This window comes from Thalassophryne amazonica, chromosome 8 (genome assembly GCF_902500255.1).
Source record: "Thalassophryne amazonica chromosome 8, fThaAma1.1, whole genome shotgun sequence".
Classification (NCBI taxonomy): domain Eukaryota; kingdom Metazoa; phylum Chordata; class Actinopteri; order Batrachoidiformes; family Batrachoididae; genus Thalassophryne; species Thalassophryne amazonica.
This window is the reverse complement of record NC_047110.1, coordinates 111097344-111123816: the sequence shown is the minus strand read 5'-3', so window position 1 is coordinate 111123816 and position 26473 is coordinate 111097344. Positions and strand designations below refer to the sequence as shown.

Genomic DNA, 26473 nt, shown 5'->3' with positions numbered 1-26473 from the left:
CACTGGGTGGCAGTATTGATATTTGATGTTTAAGAAACCACAGAAGAAGTTTAACAAGCGACATCCCATTTTAATCAGCAAAAGGTGCTAAACACTTCAATGAGCCATTTTTCACTTATCACCAAATATGTTTGAAGTCCATAACATATGAAGAAGATGGGGAAAACTAAAGCAAAACGCTTCTTAATTTTTCAACATATAAACAGTCCACAAAGGTGATTTATCTATTTATACTAGCAGAAACCAACCCTATGGGAGGGGGGTTGTGTGTATGGGGGATGGGTTGGATGTGTGGGGGGTTGTGTGTGCTGGAGGTGGGGTTGTGTGTGTTCAGGGGTTGTGTGGATGGGGTGGGTTTGTTTGGGCTTGGGGAGTTGTGTGTTTGGAGTTGGAATGTGTGTTGAAGGTTGTGTGTATGGGATGGGATTGTGTGTATGGGGTGGAATTGATCTGGGATGACGCGGGGGGTTTGGGGAGTTAGGGTTAGGGTTAGGGAGAGGGTTAGGGATACAAATAGCAAAATAAAAAAAAACTGCATCCTGAAAATATTAAAAAGCGGGTCACGTGATGATGTCATATTCCGGTTACAGAACAATATCCACTGCCTTACAAATTATTGCTGGTTTTCCCAGGGGCGCCACCAGAGATTTTGGGCTCCATGGAAAGAAGTCTTAGTGGGACACCCCCATATTATTTTGTCAGTATTATAATTGTATTGGGGGCCTCTCTGGGCTCCTAGAATCCTTCTCCTTATTCTCCCCTTTTGGGCATGCCTGGGTTTTGCTATCAAAATGTTGAAGTTATTGATATTTCTCTGGTGAACATTACAAATTATTGTTGGTTTTGCTGATGGTGTCTGGTGTTTTGGTCTTGGTTCTGTTTCACTCTGACTGCTTGTGTATTTGAGCATTGCTTCATGAGCTGATGTGTGTGTGTGTGTGTGTGTGTGTGTGTGTGTGTGTGTGTGTGTGTGTGTGTGTGTGTGTGTGTGTGTGTGTGTGTGTGTGTGTGTGTGTGTGTGTGTGTGTGTGTGTGTGTGTGTGTGTGTGCATGCCCAGTCATCATCATACACCAGCAGAGAACAGTGATTTTGCCAAGTGTTCCTCTGATTTTCCGGTGTCTTGCCTGGAGTTATACTATAAATGCTTTTCACTGCCTCATTATCAGCTGCTCAGTTGAAGCACAGATGATTCGTGCTGAAGTTCCGGCAGCTCGGACCGCTTTCTGTGATATGGAGAAGGTCCAGGAGCTTCTGAGGCCTGCTGCTTGGAGTTCAGGTCACCCACAGAGTCAGGCAGAGAGCGAGAACAAAGGCAGAAGAAGAGAAGAGGGTTATTCCAGAGAAACGTTCTTATTTAATATGAAGAAGAAAAGAACCTGCAAGAAAACCGAAGAAGAGCTATTTTTATCCTCCGTCTGACAGTCAGGGGGCAACTGTGGAAGTGCTTTAATGAGCGAGAGAGATTCTAACGGCCGAGGGGAGAGAATTGTTGAAAAGAAGAGAAGGTGCAGGAGCCAGAGAGAGACCGACAGAAGCAGAGGCAGCAGGCTGGAGAGCGGAGAGAGAGAGAGAGGGAGGGGGAGAGAGGGAGGGAGAGAGAGAGGGGGGAGAGAGGGAGAGAGAGAGAGAGAGAGAGAGAGACAGTCGGACAGTAATTACACTTTGACTGGCTGAGTTCTGTCAGTCGGAGCTCAGGTTTCAGGGCTGCAAGCGGCTGAAACAGCAGGCCGTGTGTCCAACACGAGTCTGTCCTCACAACCCCGACACTGGAGCCAGAAGACAGCCAAACATTTGAGACAATTAAGGACGCGTTCAAATAGGGCGGTGCCATTTGACCAGAATATGACCACATTTTGGGGGGAAATCGTAGTCTGCGATCTGAATCAGGATCCACAACCTGAATCACAATCCACGATCTGAATCGTGAGCCACAAGCTGAATCATAATCCATGATATGAATCACAATCCGAATCACGATACACATCCTCATTCATGATCTACAAATTGAATCACGATCCACGTTCTGAATCAGGATCCACAACCTGATTCACAATCCACGATCTGAATAGTAATCTACAAGATGAACCATAATCCATGATATGAATCACAATCCAAATCACGATACACATCCTCATTCATGATCTACAAATTGAATCATGATCCACGGTCTGAATCAGGATCCACAACCTGATTCACAATCCACGATCTGAATCGTGATCTACAAGATGAATCATAATCCATGATATGAATCACAATCCAAATCACGATCCACGATTTGAATCAGGATCCACGACCTGAATTACAATCCACGATTTGAATCAGGATCCACGACCTGAATTACAATCCACGATCCGAATCGTGATCCACAAGCTGAATCATAATCCATGATATGAATCACAATCTGAATCACGATACACATCCTCATTCATGATCTACAAATTGAATCATGATCCACGGTCTGAATCAGGATCCACGACCTGAATTACAATCCACGATTTGAATCAGGATCCACGACCTGAATTACAGTCCACGATCTGAATCGTGAGCCACAAGCTGAATCACAATCCATGATCTGAATCACAATCCGAATCACGATACACATCCTCATTCATGATCTACAAATTGAATCACGATCCACGGTCTGAATCAGGATCCACAACCTGATTCACAATCCACGATCTGAATCGTGATCTACAAGATGAATCATAATCCATGATATGAATCACAATCCAAATCACGATCCACGATTTGAATCAGGATCCACGACCTGAATTACAATCCACGATTTGAATCAGGATCCACGACCTGAATTACAATCCACGATCCGAATCGTGATCCACAAGCTGAATCATAATCCATGATATGAATCACAATCTGAATCACGATACACATCCTCATTCATGATCTACAAATTGAATCACGATCCACGGTCTGAATCAGGATCCACAACCTGAATTACAATCCACGATTTGAATCAGGATCCACGACCTGAATTACAGTCCACGATCTGAATCGTGAGCCACAAGCGGAATCACAATCCATGATCTGAATCACAATCCGAATCACGATACACATCCTCATTCATGATCTACAATTTGAATCACAATCCATAAACTGAATCACGATCCACAATTTGATTCACAATCCACGATCTTAATCAGGATTCACGATGATTCACGATCTGAATCAGGATTCAAGATTTGAATGAGGAGCTGTGACCTGAATTATGATCCACGATCTGAAACCCTGCTCTCTCTGCAGATGTAGCTGAGCTCCTGTGGTCACATGATGTTTATGGTTGCTCTGATCCAGGGCCTGTCGCTTTAACTCCAGGCTGAAGTCCAAACTCACAGACTTCCTGTCTTCACTCTGATTTTATTCTGAAATTTCTGACGTGCTTCGTTATGATGCCGCTGTGACACGTCTGTGTCATCGTCGGCCCGCTGGCTGGCGTCTTCTCTTCTGTTTACAGAATAGTGTATTTTACCTCCAAGATGCACTTTGTGTCCAATCAGCATCGTCCTCATGGTGTCAAGGTTTCAGCTTTGTTCATGTGCAGCGGGAAAGTGTGGACGTTCAATCTGTGCGACTCCTCTGAAAATCAACACGTACCACCAACTTCCTGTTTGTCAGGTAACTCAGCTGCTGCTGTGGTTGGTAGGATTGACGTCCTGGTGCCTCTTCACGGGCTCTGGAACCAGTTGGGGCCAACTGACTCAGCCCGCGGTCTCCCACCTTGTCTGCTCGTGACTTGAAGTCTGGTCCTGTGATGGATTTAGGTTTCCTGTAACTTTTAGCAACCCCTACCTGTCGCGTTTGCAGCTTCCACACCTGACCGGACTCTAACCATCTCTCTTCTTGGCTCCACCATTGGCTGAAACATCTGCTGAATTTCTGGGTTTTGAACCCTAGGATGAGAGCCGTCGAGACAAACTGATCTTCCAGGCACATGGATGGATTTGTCTTCCTTCTCTCCTTCTTTTCTTTTTTTAAATTTTTTTTTTCATTTTCGGTGACTCAGCAGCCATCTGCTAATTATCGGCGCTGTCTTGACATGAAGATGCGTAGCAGATGGCGTTTTGGGAGACGTGTTTATCCACATTGTCAGGCCCGAACTGGATTACTGTGATGCAGCTAAACATGTCATCTGGTGATTTTATTCCGCTTCAGTGGAGAACGACAGCCACTTGATGTGGGCAGGTTTATCCGGATCTTTGGCGCTCGGGCGTCACTTGCTGTGGGGTTTTTCGCTGGAGGTCGTGACCCTCAGTTCTCTCTTTATGACGTTTGAATCTGTTGCATCATGATTCCAGTCATTCAGTAAATTTGCACCATCTTCTAGAATTAAAGCACGGAAACAAGCATGAATAACGACAGTTCACCTGGTTAGTGACTGGGTTAGCATCAGCCAGTGTCCCTGTGTGTTTGTGGTGTCGTAGTGGCAGCACTTGCCGGCAGTACTCTAAACACCACAAACATGGTATCTGTGTGGGAGGGGCCTAACTCTTGAAGTGTTGATGTTGGACCTTGATTTGTTGGCATGCACCCAGGTACTAATAATGTTGATGCAATTGCAGGTCACAGACGCCAACAATCAATATCATCAACATCAACGACCAAATCTTAAGGCCACGGTTAAAGGTCAAGGTTCATGCAACAAAATACATTTGTGTTTCTTTCAAGGTTCTTTTGGTTTTTCATGATCAAGTGGTCAGTGTGATCTTGACTAAGACAAGAACTGATCCCAGGCCAAGGCATTTTAGTCATCCTTGGTTTTGGTGCTTGGTCTCATCGGATTCTGTAATGTCTCTGATCTGGACAAGTAATGTGTCCAAGGTGTGCACTTGTCTCCAGTCCTCCAGGATGAATGGTAGAAATTAGATTGGTGGACTGTGTTTGTTGTTATTGGTCTTGTGTGGGTTACGTCTAACAGAGTCCCTGTTGGTGCCGGTGCATACCCCCAGATATGTAGCAGGAATCATGTGATGGTCTGTGTCCCCGTGTGGATGGGATGCTAGTCCATCACAGATACCTCCCCAGCCAAGGGTGGCATCCACCATTAAGGGTCTTATCCAAGAACACAGACGGGTTAGTGCGATTGGGAATTGAACCCAGGTCTACATATTGGTATCCCCTGAGCTTCTTGCTCTGTGTGCATCAATATGTATGAGAACTATAATATCTCATGCTCTTTACTATGACATCATCAAAAGCAGACCAGATCAGGCAACTCAGGTTTGGGTAAAAATGCAAACTAAGAGTTGAGGACGTCGGCGTGAAACTGCAGCAGGGACAAAACGAAGCAGCTGATCGTAGACGATGACACGTTTGGACAAAGAGAAAAACAATCTGTCCAAGGAAAAATGAGACGGTGAGGAAGTCAGCAGAAAAGACAAACTGACAGGAGACAGAAACGGGAGTGAGGGATGAGGCGGTGCACAGAGACGGCGTCCTGTGGCTACACGGGAGGCGTTCAGTTCATGTCCCCTTCAGGAGCTCGGGGTCATTCAGCGGCACACAGGTCTGACAGAGCGCCGGCGTTAATCCATCGCTGATCTTCCATCAGGCTTCCGAATCAAGTATTTGTACTGTTTGTCCAGAGGACAAGTGTCCAGACAAATGGGACAACGTTTTTACCTGTTCTGTAGAAAGAAAGACTTGTGGTATCGCAACGAATAAACCAATGTGACCTCCACATATAACACTTATTAATAATTAATTCATAGTATGAATAACAACAAATGGATGATTTTGCAATCTAAAGTTACACTGGATCATAAATTGCAGGACTTCCAAACTAGTAAAAAAATTAAATACATGCGATTCATACTCCAGAAAATATCGTAATCACATTCTCAGCTACGCACGTGTTTTGTGTGTAGTTTTCAAATACTGGTAACAGTTGCGGAATTTAACGTGCAAAGGAAATCAAATCAAATCAATTTTATTAGGAAGACAGAAGAGAGACCAAACAAAGGGAAGAGGACGTCTTCTTAGAAAAGCAGGCGATGTGCTTCAAAACACTTTGTGCTGTGAGGATACTAGCATAAAAAAAAAACCCAGCACACTGTTTAATGTGATTTAGGGCGGTTGAGCATTGACAATTTATGGCTTTAGTTTCCATCCTGATTTCAAAATTGAGGAAATCAAATCAAATCAATTTTATTTATATAGCGCCAAATCACAACAAACAGTTGCCCCAAGGCGCTTTATATTGTAAGGCAAAGCCATACAATAATTACGGAAAAACCCCAACGGTCAAAACGACCCCCTGTGAGCAAGCACTTGGCAACAGTGGGAAGGAAAAACTCCCTTTTAACAGGAAGAAACCTCCAGCAGAACCAGGCTCAGGGAGGGGCAGTCTTCTGCTGGGACTGGTTGGGGCTGAGGGGAGAGAATCAGGAAAAAGACATGTTGTGGAAGAGAGCAGAGATCAATCACTAATGATTAAATGCAGAGTGGTGCATACAGAGCAAAAAGAGAAAGAAACACTCAGTGCATCATGGGAAATCTAGGCCAAATTGTTAAAATAGTCAGCAAACTTTGTATTACCTACAATTTTATATCCTCTTACATATGAGTTGTTTTTACGTGTGCACATAATGCTGCTTCCACATTTTCCAAATACTTTTTCAAAAAGCTCAAATGTCTCTGTTCATGTCTGAAAACCATCTTCCATTGAAGTGCGTGGCGCACTTTTCATGGGTTTCATGTTGCGGATCTTTTCATTCAGTTTCTGTTTATTTTCACCAAATTGGGGAAATTGATCAAATTGATCATTGATGACAATTTCAGCACTGGTGGGAAACACTGCGAGTGGACAAAACATTGAACTGTCAACTCAGAACTTTTTATATAAACATGAAGTCTTTTGGAATAGTCACACTTATAACGTATTCTATTTGAACAAACAAACAAACAAAAAAGATGTTTCCTGAACTGGAGGGTAAAATGATGAAGGTGGTGTCTTCATATTTTTGTCTGAAATAATCAAATTCTTGGTTAATATGAAAGAATCTTTCCCTGTATTTCTTTCTTTATGCATTTAATTAATTAGAATATCAATGTTGCACATTCATAGATATTGTGCTATTTCTGCTCCAGCTCCCAATATTATAGTAGGTGGGCTTTACTTTATTTGACCAGTAGATCTCAGTATCCTCTAATGAGCTTTTAAATGAGTCTTCAGGAGGTGAATCTTTTGGTGAAGCAGCTGGCTGAGCTTCATCACCTGCCTTCATCTTTGCCTAATGTCTGTTAGTACGAGATGCTACGAGGTGACGTCCCGTCAGTGTTTTCATAAGTATGTATGTATTTTTCACCTTGACCGGTTGGAGAAGCGTCCCAAAATTCCATGAAGAAAGCCGAACACAAAGTCACATTGCTGCAAGATGTGAAAGAATTTACAGAACAAATTAACTGTGGTGACTGAACTGGTTTTCTACTTATTCCAGACTAATCAACGGGAAGCTGTGGACAAAGCTGGCAATCAAGGAAAAATGATGAAATGACAACACTGTAAAAAACAAAAAGTTGTGTCAACTTAAAATTTCAAGGCAACAGTCTCCACTAGATTTTTGGGTTTTGAGGCCAACTAAAAATCTTAAGTATGAACAAACAAATACATTTTTGTTGAGATAACTTATTATTCATGTATAATGTAACTTAAATTTTTGAGCTGCACACACAAAGAATTCAGATAAAGGAAAGCTGTGCCAACTTATTTTTTGTTCAGAAAATGTGCCTTTCATATGTATAACTTCAAATTCTACAAACTAAGTTGTCGTCCATTCGGCTGCTCCCGCAAACACATACAGCCGCCGGTGTTCCAAAGAGGTCTCCCATCCAAATACTAACCAGATGCAGCACTGCTTAGCTTCTGAGATCTGACGGGATCAGGCTTACACAGAGCAGACCGGCTGCAAGCACTACAAACTAAGAATTCTGAAAAATAGAAGATGTGCAAACGTATTATTGTTTGTTCAGAAAATTTACCTTTCATATGTATTAAGACTTCAAGTTTTGACTTCTACATACTAAGACTCATTTTGTCAACGTGTTGTCTGTCACACAGATGTTTGCTGTTAGATCTCAGTGCTGCATTTGATACAGTGGATCATCATATTCTACTTGATAGGCTGGAAAATCATTTTGGGATTACTGGGAGTGCTCTTGCATGGCTGACATCATACTTGACCAGTTGTTCTCACTGTGTTTTGTACAGTAACACTACCTCTAACCTTAGTGACATAAAATTTGGGGTTCCACAGGGGTCTGTCTTAGGCCCCCTGCTTTTCTCCCTTTATATAGCACCCCTTGTGCACATATTGCGGCGTTTTGGGATTACCTTTCACTGCTATGCAGATGATACTCAGTTATACATGCCGATAACTGCTGGTAATCTCGTTCACATAAAATCCTTAGAAGATTGCCTTGCAACAGTGAAAAGTTGGATGTCTAGAAACTTCCTACTTTTAAACTCTGATAAGACTGAAATGATGGTTCTTGGTCCAGTGAGACATCGGCATCAATTTGACCAGTTAACACTCAGCTTAGGCTCGTGTGTCATACATCACACTGACAAAGTGAGGAACCTTGGGGTAATTTTTGATCCTTCGTTGTCCTTTGGCCTCCACATTAGAAATATTACAGGGACTGCTTTCTTCCACCTGCGAAATATAACGAAGATTCATCCCATCCTGTCTATGGCTGATGCTGAGACCCTGATCCATGCATTTATCTCTTCTAGATTGGACTACTGCAGTGTTCTATTTTCTGGTTTACCGCAGTCTAGCATTAGGGGTCTCCAATTGGTTCAAACTGCTGCAGCCAAACTTTTGACACGAAACAGAAAGTACAACCACATTACACCCATTTTGGCATCTCTTCACTGGCTTCCTGTCCCAGTGAGATCAGATTTTAAGGTTCTGCTACTAACCTATAAAATTATTCATGGACTGGCACCTCCCTACCTAGCTGATCTAATTAAACCTTACGTACCGGCCTGGGCTTTACATTCTCAGGGTGCAGGGCTACTTTGTGTCCCTAAGGTGAATAAGAAGTCTGCGGGTCACAGAGCTTTCTCTTATCGTGCCCCTGTTCTGTGGAATGATCTCCCTGCGTCAATAAAACAGTCAGATTCTGTGGAGATTTTCAAGTCCAGACTTAAGATGCACTTATTTTCCCTTTCATATGGCTAGCATACTGGTACAGTTTTGTTTTACGCTTTTTACTCTTTTAATTCTTTTATTAGTAATTGGAGTGGGCCGCGGCCTCAACTTTACCTAAATTCTGGGTCTTTTAGTGATGTTTAGGGCTAGTGGCCGGCAATCACCTTAGTATTTCTTCTGTTTTTCTTGTTGATTAATGCTGGCAAATTATACAGTATTTTTTGTCTTTCTGATGCGTGATTCTGTTTTTTCTCTCTGTTTAAGGTGCAGCTCCATCCAGAGATGGGAGTTGTGTTTGTGTTGGCGACCCTCCTGTCCTGTGTACCAATAGCATTTCTTGTATATTCGTCCGTGAATTGTTCTGTAATTTGTGTCTGTATCATGGCCCAAGCAGAGGGTCACCCCTTTGAGTCTGGTCTGGTTGAGGTTTCTTCCTCAGAGGGAGTTTTTCCTTTCCACTGTTGCTCTGGGGGTTGGTAAGGTTAGACCTTACCTGTGTGAAGCGCTTTTAGGCAACTCTGTTGTGATTTGGCGCTATATAAATGAAAATAAATGAAAATAAATTGACAGATAAACAAAACCAAGTCCGTTCAAATGTTTATGAACCTGAACTGTACACTTGGAAACACTTTTCTGTATCATACAGCGTGTCACTCTGTCTCAGTTTATGTGAATTGAGAGGAATTTCCAAATAATATGCTTATTTGTTCCACACAAAAGCAAGTTTATAATAAAATGATGTTACTGTTGTAATATTTTAAAACTGGTGGAAATTACTTCAACTTGAATGCTTCAGAATCTGAGGGCAGACCAAGAGCAGATGAAGGAGTTACATTGACAAAGTTATACAACACACTTGACAGTCAGTGCCAACAGCCTGGTTTTCAAAATCAATTACCAACTGCAAAGCTGGAGTTCCAAGACAATACTCAAATAAAATACTCAACTTTATGGAGATAAAAATCCAAGCAGGACAAGTGTACAGGAAAAATGGCAGAAAAACAGACCCCTGTAGATTTGAGTTGGAAACCCCGTTCTTTGCGAAAGCAAACTCAAAGAATAGCCTCAAACCTATAGTTTTAAGTTTTGCCAACCTAACTTTTGAAATGAGTTATTACAGGTAGTTGAGATAACTACTTTGATGTTGTTTGCAACACAGTAAAACATTTTATGTTTATGTGACCAAAAAAACCTTTTCAGGCCAACAATTTTAAGTTTTCCTTTTTACAGTGAATTTGTCCCATTTGGACTGGAAAACGTTCCCAACCTGACATCAAAATCCAAATGCATTCCAAACAAAAATCAAATAAACCAGTTAGTCGTCTGAACAGTTGAAATAAATTCAGAATTTTCTTCCAAGCCTCATAGTCCGGAGCAAAGAGAAGTACGCAGATGCAGTTTTGTTGGGGGGGGGGGGGGGGGGGGGGGGTTGGTTTCATGTCATTAATGTAGTTGGTTTACTTGGTTTTTAGCTGACTTCATTCTGACGTTGGCGTTGAGTCTGAGTCTTGGGCTGAAAAGGATTTGTGTGTGTTTCTGTGCACTTTATTTTTGCTTTGTGGTCTTGTGTGTTAGTGTGTGCTGGCTGCTCGTTCCCAAAGTGGATTTCTTAATTTAAACCCTGCTTTGGAACATTGAATGGCTGCAAACAGCCTGAGACTCCTAATTCAGGCTTCTTTCTGTCTTTGCATCTCCTCCATTCGGTTCCAGTTTCATCTTTTTCCAGATTAATTAGTTTTGGCAGGAATGTGTTCAGTGACAGAAGCAGCAGTTAAAACCAGCCTTTGTGTGTTGGTGTTGTTTTTGGAGTTGTCTGAACTCTTGTTGTTAGGGTATTTTTTTTGTTCGGCTTCAGGAACGACCTGAGGATGGATGGAACTGGGGAAGTTGAAGGTACCGTAATTGCCTGAAGAGGGTTCGTTGAGTGGATACTAGGGTGGGGGGGGGATTCCATGCACCGATACAGTAGTTCCAACGGGAGGTGATGGTCTCGTGGTTAACCAGTGGGCTTGAGACCAGAGGATCCTCGGTTCAAACCCCTGTCTTGCCAGAAAATCACTAAGGTCCCTTGGGCAATGTCCTTAATCCCAAAGTTGCTCCCGGTGTGTAGTGAGGGCCTTGTATCATCAGTGTGTGAGTGTGTTCTTGCAGAGGTGGTCTGGTCTGTGGTCCAGGCTACTCTGCCATACCCACATGTAGTATTACCATAAATGCGGCTGTTCAGTTTAATTTCTCCTTATATTGTTTTCACTACTTGGATAGTCTTCTATGGTAACTCAGAGAACTCAGCGCGGGTTAAAAGCTCAGCTCGGGTTAGGGTAGGGGTAGGGTTTGTGGTAGGGGTAGGTTTAGTCTCCAGCCCATTTCACATCTGGCTCACACCAGGTCGACTTCTCCTGTATCCTTCTTCTATACAGACAACAATATTTGGTTTTAAAACAGGTCTGGTTTCTCATCTTATTGATGAATGTGGATTGCAGTCACTGATTGAAGCCATGAAATATCTGCTACCCCCACAAAAATCTTGTTATGCGTGCAGTATGGTGGGTTGATAGAACCCTTATTGCATCATTTATAGACAGGACAAGTTTTATATGAGGAGGTGGGGTTAAGTAATTGTTATCAGAAATTTTTACTAAGTTTCTGCATCCGGATGTGCCATACGGACTGTGTGCGTCAATGTCAGTATTTCAGTGTTTTTTACCATCTCTAAAATAATACATAGAAATTACCTCAGGTTATATTAATCCTGTGTGAACACAAGCATCTGTAAAGGAATTTTCTGCTGTTTATCTCGAGCATGGAGGTGCATACATACGCATTTACAAAACACACTACGCGGCTTTAGATCACCTGTTTTGTCATGCCCTCAAAGGGCATTGTGAGGTCCACTGCTGCATGCAGATAAAAAATAAAATAAAATCCAGTCTGTGGAACGAGACATGTTTGTTTTGTGCCTGGTATGAAAAGAGTTCAGACCATCTGTTCCGGTTTGAGCACAAGAAATGCACACAATGAAGCATGTACAGCCAATTAAAAGAAAAAGTAAATATTTAGGTGACGGATAACTTGAACCTAGATCATAAAAAGTGATTGTAGAGATGAATCCATAATTTAAAAGTTGGTTGGGTGGGAGGGTTGAGGGGTGGAGCAGAGAAGCGTGGTAGTTTTCTTCTTTCAAACTTAGTGACTCACATGAGGAGTATCACCTACATTGTGAGGGAATGTCTGTCACAACATGATCCAACACGCAGGTGTCTCCTTGTTACCTCTGCCAAGGAGGTTATGTTTTCGGTTGCGTCCGTTTGTTCGTTGGTTGGTTGGTTTGTTAGCAGCATTACTAAAAAAAAATCCTCAATGGATTTCAAAATATTTTTTACCAGGGGTGTATCTTGGCTTAACTTAGAAGTCATTAAATTTTGGTAATGATCTGGAACATGATCCGGATTCAGTAATTTTTTTAACGATTCTTTATCATTGCAGGATAGGGCCAATTTCAACATTTTTGCATCTAACTTCATGAAGACGGGTCACAAAGGCTGAATGAAAATTAAGTTACGACACAACAATAATTTAGCATTTGTTTCTCCTCACGGAATAAACTTATTAGAAAATAAAAAAACTTGTGTAGTTCATGCAGTTTCGCTTTATAAATACATTTGCTGAAGATCTAAGGGTTTAACCCTCTGGGGCCGATGCCGTTGTATATGACGCCTGAGACCAAGCTTTAAATTATAAATAAGTTTTTATTAATGATATGAGATAGAAACTTACCTTTTTTTTTTTTTTTTGCTGAAAAGTTAAACCCGCGGACGTTTGAGCCACTCTCCTCCATCTTTGTACTCCTCATAGAAACTGTGTGATGACGTGAGCAATGTGAGTGTCCAATCAGAATTGGTTCACCATCACATGGTTTTCCAAAATCCAATCGTAGGGCAGATAGATTGTTTGTAGGAGTGATGTGTTACTAGTTTATTATAGTTTGCTGTATGTTTTGAATAAATGTGTGTGGATAGTTATTTTCCGCTTTACTTTTCATTTCTTATTACCTCCGCCAAGAGGTTATGTTTTCGGTCATGTCCGTTTGTTGGTTGGTTGGTTGGTTGGTTGGTTTTTAAGCAGGATTACTCAAAAAGTTCTCAATGGATTTCAGTGAAATATTTTACCAGAGGTGTATTTTGGTCTAACTTAGAGGTGATTAAATTTTGGTGATGATCTGGAAGAGAATCTGGATCCACGATTTTTTTTATTTTTCGTGTATTTTATGTATTTACTGTACTCAGCATTTGTCATAACACTTAATGTGTGTATGGACACAGAATATGTCTGGTTGTATTTCGTATAAACCTGTATTATTCAATTCACTGATTATTGTACCTTTTATGCTCTCTGGTAAATATACAGGAATAAATTGAAATTTTGTCTTCATTTATGTCATTATGTTATCATTTATGTTTATTTATTACATTAAGTGTATATGAAAATGTGCATTATGTTATGATATTTAGTTAATGACATCAGATAGGTCACTTTGCCATTGGGGGGATCGCTTTGGCGTCATTGACCCTATGGCCTTGGCGGAGGTTTGCACTCTGAGTGCTTCTAGGGGAGGTGATGGTCTAGTGGATCTAAAGGCTCTAGGGGAGGTGATGGTCTAGTGGCTAAGGTGTTGGGCTTGAGTCCAGAAGATCATGGGTTCAAATCCCCACCTGACTGGAAAATCACTAAGGACCCTTGGGCAAGGCCTTTAATCCCCTATTGCTCCCGGTGTGTAGTGAGCGCCTTGTATGGCAGTACCCTCACATCGGGGTGAATGTGAGGCATAATTGTAAAGCGCTTTGAGCATCTGATTCAGATGGAAATTTACCATTTCTAGTTTCAGATGATTCTAAACAGTTTAATAAGACAAACTACCTGATTGCCATCAACTGGAACCATGTGCAAAAAATAATTCCTTGCCTTCTTAGTTGCTCTCGCGGCCAAATTAGCTCATATTTATTTGACAGTTGGGTTGTTGTTACCAGTGGTGGGCACAGATAACCAAAAAATTTACTTTGATAAAAGATAATCAGATAACTGAAAAGTTATCTTTGATAAAGATAAAACATTAAACCACCCAAAAATGTATCGGAAGTTACGGATAACGATAACTGATAACTTCCAGTATTGTCTCTGGTACACTTGCAACTACTAACAAGCGGATTTTGAGTTTTAACACCACAATCACTTTTGGTAGCATCAAAAACCACAACAGACCCCAAAAAAATGAGCCAGCACTTATGTCTTTGAACATCTTGCCCCCTGCTGGAAGCTCCTGCTTACTACATGGCTTCCAGCACAGAAGCAAACTGAGAGGAGCCACGAAGCTCAACTCTCTACTCAATCACAGCGCTGCTGTCAGGCGGAGGTCTTGGAAAATAAAGCGATGCTGAGATATGGTTTGGTGTATAAATAAAATGAATACTGATAGAATAACTCCATTAATATCACTTCTGTCATTTGTACAAAGTTAAAATATAACATATATCTTTTAATGTTGTATAATGCACTAATTCTGAAGTTTTGTAACAAACACAGACAGATCGCAAAGGATTCTGGGTAAAATATGCCTCCGCTAACACTGATGGGTTGAGTCATTCATTATGTAAACCAACACGTTAATGTGACGTATATTCCATTTTTTATTTGTAAAAACAGGCATTTTCAAAAAAAAAAGCCAAGTTGTAATTAGATAACTGTCTGATATAACTGGTATCAAAAATAAATAGAACACTGCCATGATCTACTGGTGCCAGACGTTCAGTACTTAAGCTGGGATTACACTGTGAGTTTTGTCCCTTTTTTAGCTGATTTTTCATTCGTGCGAGAATTTTTTTGGATCGCACTGAGTTTCAGGTTAATCACACGCCCTGCATCGTTTAGTATACATGGAGTAATGAGCTGCGTTTAACGTCTCACGACCACCTCCTGATCACCGATCGTATGGTCAGATGAAAATCAATCAATCAATCAATCAATTTTATTTATATACCGCCAAATCACAACAAACAGTTGCCCCAAGGCGCTTTATATTGTAAGGCAAGGCCATACAATAATTACGTAAAAACCCCAACGGTCAAAACGACCCCTGTGAGCAAGCACTTGGCGACAGTGGGAAGGAAAAACTCCTTTTTAACAGGAAGAAACCTCCAGCAGAACCAGGCTCAGGGAGGGGCAGTCTTCTGCTGGGACTGGTTGGGGCTGAGGGAGAGAACCAGGAAAAAGACATGCTGTGGAGGGGAGCAGAGATCAATCACTGATGATTAAATGCAGAGTGGTGCATACAGAGCAAAAAGAGAAAGAAACACTCAGTGCATCATGGGAACCCCCCAGCAGTCTAAGTCTATAGCAGCATAACTAAGGGATGGTTCAGGGTCACCTGATCCAGCCCTAACTATAAGCTTTAGCAAAAAGGAAAGTTTTAAGCCTAATCTTAAAAGTAGAGAGGGTGTCTGTCTACCTGATCTGAATTGGGAGCTGGTTCCACAGGAGAGGAGCCTGAAAGCTGAAGGCTCTGCCTCCCATTCTACTCTTACAAACCCTAGGAACTACAAGTAAGCCTGCAGTCTGAGAGTGAAGCGCTCTATTGGGGTGATATGGTACTATGAGGTCCCTAAGATAAGATGGGACCTGATTATTCAAAACCTTATAAGTAAGAAGAAGAATTTTAAATTCTATTCTAGAATTAACAGGAAGCCAATGAAGAGAGGCCAATATGGGTGAGATATGCTCTCTCCTTCTAGTCCCCGTTAGTACTCTAGCTGCAGCATTTTGAATTAACTGAAGGCTTTTCAGGGAACTTTTAGGACAACCTGATAATAATGATTTACAATAGTCCAGCCTAGAGGAAATAAATGCATGAATTAGTTTTTCAGCATCACTCTGAGACAAGACCTTTCTAATTTTAGAGATATTGCGTAAATGCAAAAAAGCAGTCCTACATATTTGTTTAATATGCGCATTGAATGACATATCAAACCTGTTTGATATTCTGGTTGGCCGTCGTGAGGGTATCCCGCTGCTGAAGAGCTACAAGCGTCCAACCTCTGGCACTGTGCATGTGCAAACACCGCAGACCTGTTTTGTAATGTTTTTTTTTTTTTTAACTTTGATGTCTCCCATTGAGAGTTTTTGTAAAAAATAGTAAGTCCCTTCGGCTGCTCCCTTGTTTGCACTCGGGGTTGCCACAGCAAATCCAAGGTGGATCTGCATGTTTAATTGGCACAGGTATTACGCCGGATGCCCTTCCTGACGCAACTCCACATTACATGGAGAAATGTAAATTAAATTTGAAAAAAGCTTCTGTTTACGTTTTGCTTCTGGAAACACAAGTCCAACGTGTGGTTTTTGAATGTACAATGTGTGTGAGAACATAAATTGTGCACTCTGAATACGGTGCGGTTCTGTCATACAGTTTGAGCTGGAACCGAGTACAGTGATTGAAAATATCAGCCCAGCTTCAGGGCGAATACTGCCATGAACACTACTGGCCAGTAGATGCTTGTTCTCAGACTCCCAAGTCTGTCCGTGTGTGCACGGCAGCTCCCAGATGTTCCACTGGTACAAGTGGGCCCTGTCTTGGCTCAGCAGGCCATCTAACCAGCGCAGAATTGTTCACTTGTTTATTGTAAATAAATCTCTTTTCGTTCACAACCAGTTCTCTTCCTTGATCCCAGCATTTAAGTCCATCACCTGTAACGGTTCGGACCCCTAACTATGACACAAGTTCCTAGTTCCTGTGCTTCCCCCCACTGTGCGTCACCAGAGCACATCCACTTTGGATATGCATATTGATTTGACACAATTCTTACACTAGATTCCCTTCATCATGCAACAATGACAAGGAGAATGGGCGGGGTTACCCTCGAATGAGAAACCTGCTCTGGAAACGTGCACATGAAATGCTTGGACACCACTCTGCGGGAAATCATGTATAAACAGTTGTTGTTGTTATTAATAATAATAATGCACATTTGTTGTTGTTGTTGTTTTTTGGCATATAAGTTGGAGGACCTCCCAAACTAGTAAAAAACCTGCAAAATGTGCTCTGTAAAATACAGTATTATCTGTCATCTGTGCATGTATGACTGTGATCACTGCATTAAAAGAAAAAAGAAACGCTCCATCTTTGTTTCTGTAAATGCAAAATCATCTATTTCTTTTTTCATTTACAGTCAGTATGACTAACCCTAATCCTATTTAGTATTTGTTGCTACAAGTCCATAAAACTTCTTGAGACTCCACATTTTAATACCATAGCATATTTGCTATACGTTATGTGACCAGTAGATGTCACTAGTCTTTAAGTTGCTGTTAGATGAGGCATCATGTAATGAAGCTTTTGGTGAAGCAGTTGGCTGTTGGCCTTGAAGTATCAAAGCTTCAACACTACTTTGTGTTCTTCAGTACCTAACATTTTTATTTTGATTTTGTTTTTACTTTTGGCTGTCCTCAGTTCATCGGAGGGTAGTAGGTGAGGCGTTTAGGGGCGTCTGAGATCTTCAGCTCTGTATGCACGTGTTAAAATTCCTGGTTAGTCTTGTGCGATGACGTGTCCTGTAGGATATTCACTACTGCATAATAAAATATGCTAATGTCTGCAGGAATTAAAGTAGAGGAATATTATTCATTCATTAATAGCTGCAGAAAACTGGCCTTGTGGTGCAGCCAGAAATACACGAGAGAGAGAGAGAGAGAGAGAGAGAGAGAGAGAGAGAGAGAGAGAGAGAGAGAGAGAGAGAGAGAAGAGGCCAAAGGGGACTGAAGTTTCTTTGTTCACTGTCTCAGTCGTCTGGGTTTGGATCAAAGGAGGACCTTTAAGACGGCCTTTGAAGCCTGTTTCTGATTGGTCAGGCTGTTGGACTGTATGCGCCTCACCGCTCGCTCAGCCGCGCTTTACTGTTTTTCATTCTCTTGATATGCTGTAATAACTCAGACTCCAGATCTGCATCAGAGAATGAGTGATTTGTCGTGCTGAGGTGTTTCTGTTTGTCTTCTCTTTGCAGACTTTAATTTGGTTTCTTTTATCACTGCTGCTGCAACTCTGCAAATGTAATAATAAAATAATATCTTATCTAATTGTCTAATTCTTCTGGTCTCGGTGGAACAAACGTAACGACCTGTTTCACAAAAACAGGCTGAAACTCAGACTCGGTTTTTACAGCTCCATACTGAGTAGTTTGAATAAATGACACAAAGATTTTGGGTTTTGGTTTCCCACTGTGATGTTTGGTGATGATTACTATTATTATTATATTAACAGTCAAATCACATCCCAACATTTTCTAATCAGAGGTTTTTCTTCTGATGATGATTTGAACTGTGACTGTTTGTTCCTCCTTTTGGTCGGTGTCGGTCGATCTTACAATCATTTAAAACTTCAATCACTCACCTCTTCCTTTACTTCACTTCCCTTTTCTGTTTCTGTCCTCCCTCGCTGGTTCTCCTTCCTTCTCCTCCATCTCTTTAAAAGAGTGTCAGTGTTCATGGACACTTTGATTGAGTTGGACCTTTGCAACATCGTCAAACTTGTTGTGTGTTGGGGGGTGTGGCTGGATGTTTTGGTGTTCTTTTCTTTTCTTTGCTCTTCCGGTGGCATGAGAACTGATTCTTCTGTGGAGAAGGTGCTGGCTGAAGAATCCTCACCCTCATCAACATCATGTGTAGCACCTGTGACTGGTGCTCACATGCAACCTTAAAGACTTTCAGCTGAAGCAGATAATTGGATGGCGTTCTGCATTTAAGGCATGTGTGATTCAAGCAGAACTGCCGGGAACTCGACCTTGTGATGTCCGTTTGTGAGAGGCTGAGGACCGCGCCTGGGTTTGACACATCGAGCCCGTGAAGCAAGGAAGGGTGAGGGACACATGCTGTCAGCACACATTAAAGGTGATTAAGTGTTCGACTAATTGTTGATAGTAACTTGGTGTTTTGTTACGCAGTATACTGGAATTGTGATGAGAATTGTGCAGTTTGCTTCTCACTGCTGTGGCGTGCAGGATAAGTGATCCTCCACTTGTTGTGAGAAGCTGCTCATTTGCATAAAGTTAAAAAATACAGACCTGAATGTGTTGCTGATAGCGTGTGTCTTTTGGAAGATATTGTTGTAACTGCTGACTTACCTCACCTCTTCTTTGCTTCACAGAGAGTCAGTTTGTCGTGTCCACCTGGGGGGTGTTTGTCTGGTGGTAGTGGGTCCAGGAACGCCGGGCTTCTATCCTTTAGGGCGCTTAAGAGCGTGCCAACAGTCACTCCACCAGAAGGACGTTCCTTTAGTTTTGTACACATTATTATGCACAGGTGAAAAATAAATTGTTTCTGTTGTTGGAACCGCTTTCTGGTTATTTTTAGCGCTGGGTTCCGTCTGACGCCGGTCCGCTCCTCAACCCGCGTCGACACATAACAAAACTGAAACAAAGGTTTTAGTTAGTTCATGTTGCTGAATAGGTTTTACTTCAGAACTGCTTCCTCCTTCTATTTTCCTCCTTTTGCTTCTCCTCCTCCTTCTTCTACTTCTTGTCCTTCTCTTTCTACTTCTCTTCCTCTTCTTTCTACTTCTTCTACTTTCCTCCTTTTTCTTCTACTCCTCCTCCTTCTTCTGCTTCTTGTCCTTCTCCTCCTCCTTCTACTTCTCCTTCCTCTTCTACTTCTCTTCCTCCTCCTTCTACTTCTTCCCCTCCTCCTTCTTTTACTTCTTGTCCTCCTCTTTTTACTTCTTGTCCTCCTTCTACTTCTTGTCCTCCTTCTACTCTTTCTCCTCCTCCTTCTACTTCTTCTCCTCCTTCTCCTCCTCCTCCTTTTACTTCTTCTCATCCTCCTCCAAACTATCCAGACTGTAAGCTTCATGACCATGTGGCCAAAATGTCATAGCTGACGTTCCCTCACAATCACTGTTGCCAAGTCTTATGAGACAAAAAAATGTAACTGGTGGTTAACAAACAAGCCCAGTGTTGCCACAATCAGACACGTCCTCAACAAAAAACCAAACAAAAACAAAAAGACAGTTTATTTTACGAACTGACACACAAACATGAACAAACCATTTTGTGTGTGTGTGTGTGTGTGTGTGTGTGTGTGTGCGTGTGTTCAAAGTTCACAAACATGACTGTCCAGTCAGCCTTAAGAAAAAGTCATCGAGTGCTAGAGCCAGTCCAGAAAGGACGGCGTCAGAAACATTACAAATCATTTCTTATTTGTGTAGAAAATATGACTTTAATTAAGTGATATCCAGTGAAATGGATTAAACAAAGGTTCCTTAAAAACTTTGCACCACCAGTTGTGTCGTCATGGGGTACCTGGACATCATAGAGTCCAATGGACATCAACCTCCTTTGACATTGATGCCCGGTTTTTCATTTTTAACATCTTTTCTCTATTATAACATAATTATCTAAATGAACTGAACAAATGGCTGATAACCAATCAAGAGTGAGCGCTCTGTGGCTTTTCCACCATGGTTTATTAATCTCAGTCATCCAGATGTTTCCTTGTGTGGAAATGTAGCATTTTGCTTTTCGTTCACTTCTCGTCTGGCGTTTGGCAGACGTCCACAGGTCCTGACCATTTAAATGGGAGGAGAATGAGATCTGCCAGGAACGCCATTTCCACGAGCTGCAGCCTCAGCCCGTTTGAATGGCGGGCTGAGGAAGCTGTTAGACGTGATGTCTGACAGCGCACATTCTGGAAGTAGCATCCATTATTCATCCCACCAGGACTCCTGCTTGGTGTGGGATTACATCATTAGTGGCAGAGGAAATACCTGAAGAGAGGCAAATCAAAAAACGGCGGGGTTACCATGGCGAGTGGAGCGTCTGTGGGTGACCAGCAGCACCAGTGATCCGAAGACACTGAGTGTTTGTTCTTCGAACAGCTCCTCAGCGAGCAGCAGCTGCTAATTCCTGACTTTTTTCATTTCAAATGAGCGGCGGCTGGGAGCCGTCATTGAGTGTCATGCACATCCACGTTGAGCGTCAATACACACCCACTGCATGCACACGTGCTGTGGGTGTGTATTGTTGGATCATGGCATCCTGAGCCTGGACGCTAAAGGCGTGACATGTACACGGTGTGTAATTAACTTTGGCCATAGGGTCCACTGGTCCTGGGGTCCACTGGTCCCATCCTCTTTATATTATTTGATGGTGCATATTACAACCTCAAACTGATTTTGAAGTCACGAATGCCACAAAGTACATATTCTTGGCCACTGATCATGAATGTGATGATTTAAGGCAGAGGCATCAGGTGTCCTCAGGAACTGCTGCAACCTGTTACCACGCGTTACGATTAATGGCACATGTTGCTGGAGAATTATCAGGAACCATTACGCACGGTCAAGAATAATGTTCTGCTCTGTTCTGCACTATTGCATGTAACAGCACATTGTTATGTTCTGTCACGTTGTGAATGAGGCCAATTGTCCCCACACACAGACCCATATTCATCCATCAGCTGCTGAACAGTTCAGATCGCTCCAGTTTGCTCCTCAAAATCCACAGCAGAAGAACTTTGTGACTGCATGCTTAGTTGGGCTGTGTGCCGTGGAGTGGCGCAAAGAGGAGGCGGAGACGGAGAGAGACAGATGTGTGGCTCCACACGGCTCTCGTCGTATTTTCCCAAACATCAGGCACAGCAGCAGCAGCAGGTGGAACATCTGCAGGAGCGCTGATGAGCATTGGAATGAAACGGCATCACTGCCCTTTTTCAGCATACTGCAGCAATGAAACGGAATGCACTGCAGCAGGGTTTAATTGTGCGCATGTCAGAGAAGAACGCTGTCACACTCTATTAAGGATCACCATTAATCAAGACGGATCAACGCACTCAGTTGCGCCTTCCATGACATGAGGCAAAATGAGGGTGGTGCATGACATTTGTGCAAGATTTTTTGACAGCCAAATACATGCTCCACGAAAATTATGAATATCACGCACCAACACGCACTATTAAGAAACCTATTCAGATGTGTTAAGTCACGTTAAGAATGTCAGGAATGTGCCAAGAATGATGCAAATATGACATTTGTAACGCGTCCTGCCTATGTGTAAACGCAGCATAATACTCTCAAATTGCTAACAAACCAGATCCAGTTTTGTTCAATTTACAAAAATAAAACATATGATTCTGTTGACATACACCATTAATCACATTTAATTGTACTGTTGTCTCTAAATCTGTTGAATTGAAAATCCATAAATAATGGAGATTCACCGTAATTACATGGGCTATTTTAATTGTCACATTTCCATAACATTACGTCACCTACTTTAGTGCAACATATAGCCTACCATACAGTAAAAACAACTTCAACATGTTCTCCTTAAAACTAGGGCAAGTACTAGTGAACCCTAGCACTAGTGGGCCATTCCCGTGGCCTCATGGAGTTTGCAGATTGTCTCAATGTCAACCGACTCTTTAAATTCCATCCTCCCTTTCTTGATGGTGTTTCCACTCATCTCTGTCTGGTGACGGCTCAAAGTCAACTCCAGCAGATTCTGTCGTCTGTTGACGCTGGGTTTTTTTTTTTTGTTTTTTTTTGGTGGGGTGGGGTGGCTGGTTATTGATTCCTGTTTCTCCTTTAGTTTTTGTCTTCAGTAATGTCCTTTGCAGCTTATTCAGTCTCATTTGATTTCATTGTTTTTTTTTATTGTATTGACAGTCATAATCAGTTCATTTAAAAGTACTTTATTACAGACACGTCTACATAGCATCATGAAGATAAAAGAGACTAGAAAGTAAAAGTTAGAGACCTGGGCTTCAGCCAAACAGCTAACACATTAAACCAAAGTCCCCTTATTATGAAAACACCAGCGCAATCTCTGTGGATAAATCCACTGTAATCTCCACAAATCCCTCCAAATATTTTGGTACATTTATTAAACTACATTAATAAAGTGTGTGTGTGTGTGTGTGTGTGTGTGTGTGTGTGTGTGTGTGTGTGTGTGTGTGTGTGTGTGTGTGTGTGTGTGTGTGTGTGTGTGTGTGTGTGTGTGTGTGTATAACCCTATATACGAGGGCTGTCAATAAAGTAACGGTCCTTTTTATTTTTTTCAAAAACTATATGGATTTCATTTATATGTTTTTATGTCAGACATGCTTGAACCCTCGTGCGCATGCGTGAGTTTTTCCATGCCTGTCGGTGACGTCATTCGCCTGTGAGCACTCCTTGTGGGAGGAGTCGTTCAGCCCCTCGTCGGAATTCCTTTGTCTGAGAAGTTGCTGAGAGACTGGCGCTTTGTTTGATCAAAATGTTTTCTAAACCTGTGAGACACATCGAAGTGGACACGGTTCAAAAAATTAAGCTGGTTTTCGGTGAAAATTTTAACGGCTGATGAGAGATTTTGAGGTGATACTGTCGCTTTAAGGACTTCCCACGGAGCGGGATGTCACACAGCACTCCCAGGCGCCGTCGTCAGCCTGTTTCAAGCTGAAAACCTCCACATTTCAGGCTCTATTGATCCAGGACGTCGTGAGAGAACAGAGAAGTTTCAGAAGAAGTCGGTTTCAGCATTTTATCCGGATATTCCACTGTTAAAGGAGATTTTTTTAATGAAAGACGTGCGGGCGGATTGCAGCGTCGGCTCACAGCTGCTGCGATGCTCCGCCACAGGAAAAACACCTCCGTTGGAAGCTTTAAGGACAAGTTGGAACATGTCCAGCTGTTAAACAATTTCTCATATACTCACTCCACTGAAAGCCATCAAAAGCCGCCTGGATTTTACAAATGGTTATCAACACGGAGGTGTTTTTCCTGTGCCGCCGCACCGCGCCGGCTGCGTCCCGACGCGCGGACCCGTCTGCACGTCTTTCATTAAAAAAATCTCCTTTAACAGTGGAATATCCGGATAAAATGCTGAAATCGACTTCTTCTGAAACTTCTCTGTTCTCTCACGACGTCCTGGATCAACAGAGCCTGAAATGTGGAGGTTTTCAGCTTGAAACAGGCTGACGACGGCGCCTGGGACCACTGCGCGACGTCTCGCACCGTGGGAAGTCCTTAAAGCGACAGTATCACCTCAAAATCTCTCATCAGCCATTAAAATTTTCACCGAAAACCAGCTTAATTTTTCGAACCGTGTCCACTTCGATGTGTCTCACAGGTTTAGAAAAAATTTTGATCAAACAAAGCGCCAGTCTCTCAGCAACTTCTCAGACAAAGGAATTCTGACTAGGGGCTGGACGACTCCTCCCACAAGGAGTGCTCACAGGCGAATGACGTCACCGACAGGCGTGGAAAAACTCATGCATGCATTCCATTATGCAATGCTAACAGGCAACACATAAGTTGTTGCTTACAGGCTAATGTTAGCATTAGCAGAATGCCTCCATTGTGAAGTGTATTTATAATAACTTAAAAAATCTTGGTGCACATCTTCAGGTATTTTGTGCATGTTGCCTGAAAATAAAAGACAGTCTAACTTTGTGTGTTTTATGAGGGTTTTTTTTGGCCAGCTAACATATAACAGATGTAATAAAAACTGGATTCAACTAGTGAAAAAATAGCAACATTTACAGCACTGGACAGTAAATAGACAGTAGATACCTGTGATATGAACAGGTACTAGAATGGGACTGAAGCCCATCACGTGCTGCTTCCCCAGCTGCAGCTGTTGGATAATGCCGTTATGCAGATCAAGTATCTTGTCTAAAGACACAGACAGTTAGCATGAGAAGAAATCAAAGTCCACCCTGCTCAGAGTGCCACTCTTGTTGTACCGACATCTCTGCTATTTTAGCATTGTGGGATAGCTCACGCCCACAGATTGAGCTCGCCGGACTACTTTCACGAAACTGCTCAGCGTGCTGCTCTCGTTGGAGCGACAACACACAGAATGTGTCTCTTCAATTTCAGTTTTCAATTTATTTTCCTTTATATAGCGCCAAATCACAACAGAGTTGCCTCAAGGCGCTTCACACAGGTAAGGTCTAACCTTACCAACCCGCAGAGCAACAGTGGGAAGGAAAAACTCCCTCTGAGGAAGAAACCTCATGCAGACAGAATCAAAGGGGTGACCCTCTGCTTGGGCCATGATACAAACATAAATTACAGAAACAATTCACAGAACAATTCACAGACGAATATGCAAGAATTGCTGTTGGTGCACAGGACAGTAGGATCGCCAACACAAACACAACTCCCGTCTCTGGATGGAGCTGCACCTTAAACAGAGAAAAACAGAATCAGGCATCAGAAAGACAAAAAATACTGTATAATTTGCCAGCATTAATCAACAAGAAAAACAGAAGAAATACTAAGGTGATCGCCGGCCACTAGCCCTAAACTTCACTAAAAGACCCAGAATTTAGGTAAAGTTGAGGCCGCAGCCCGCTCCAATTACTAATAAAATGAATTAAAAGAGTAAAAAGCGTAAAACAAAACTGTACCAGTATGCTGCCATATGAAAGGGAAAAGAAGTACGTCTTAAGTCTGGACTTGAAAATCTCCACAGAATCTGATTGTTTTAATGACACAGGGAGATCATTCCACAGAACAGGGGCACGATAAGAGAAAGCTCTGTGACCCGCAGACTTCTTATTCACCTTAGGGGAACAAAGTAGTCCTGCACCCTGAGAACGTAAAGCCCAGGCCGGTACGTAAGGTTTAATTAGGTCAGCTAGGTAGGGAGGTGCGAGGTAATTTTATAGACTAGTAGCAGAACCCAGATAGATCTCTTTCAGTGTAGCTTCTTGTTCTGACTTTAACACGAAGTTAACACCCAAGTCTTTCATCGGCAACTGTAAATGGTAATCAAAACATTCCGATCGTATCCTTCTGAACTCTTCCGCAACAAACTAAATCGTGTCAATGTTTACAGGTGAAGTTGCTCATAAACTTTTAAGTTTCTTAAATATTTATTAAGGCCACTTAAAACTTCAGTTATTTTTTATACTTTTATTACTGGTAAATTTTAGAATTGATTTAGATGAGATATACTCATTATCTCACAGGAATATATCACAGTTATCTGGGAACTACTTTTTGTGCAGGAATTCATCAAGCATTTCGGCTGTGGGCGCGTACTAACACAGAATACCCAGAAACTGGACAGTTGTTTGGCCATAACGAGAGTGTCCACTTTTAGTTTTCCATAAGCTAAGCTAGTGAGAGTGTGGTCGAACCCTTGTCTACAACCCCTGGCAAAAATTATGCCTCGGAGGATGTTCATTCAGTTTCTTTAGTTTTGTAGAAAAAAAAAGCAGATCACAGACATGACACAAAACTAAAGTCATTTCAAATGGCAACTTTCTGGCTTTAACACTATAA

General features: G+C 42.1%; 1 protein-coding gene across 1 annotated transcript in view; it reads left to right on the top strand.

The window, feature by feature from the left end:
* The window catches only part of necab2 (N-terminal EF-hand calcium binding protein 2), a 253736-nt gene that overhangs the window by 4459 nt on the left and 222804 nt on the right, over positions 1-26473 (top strand).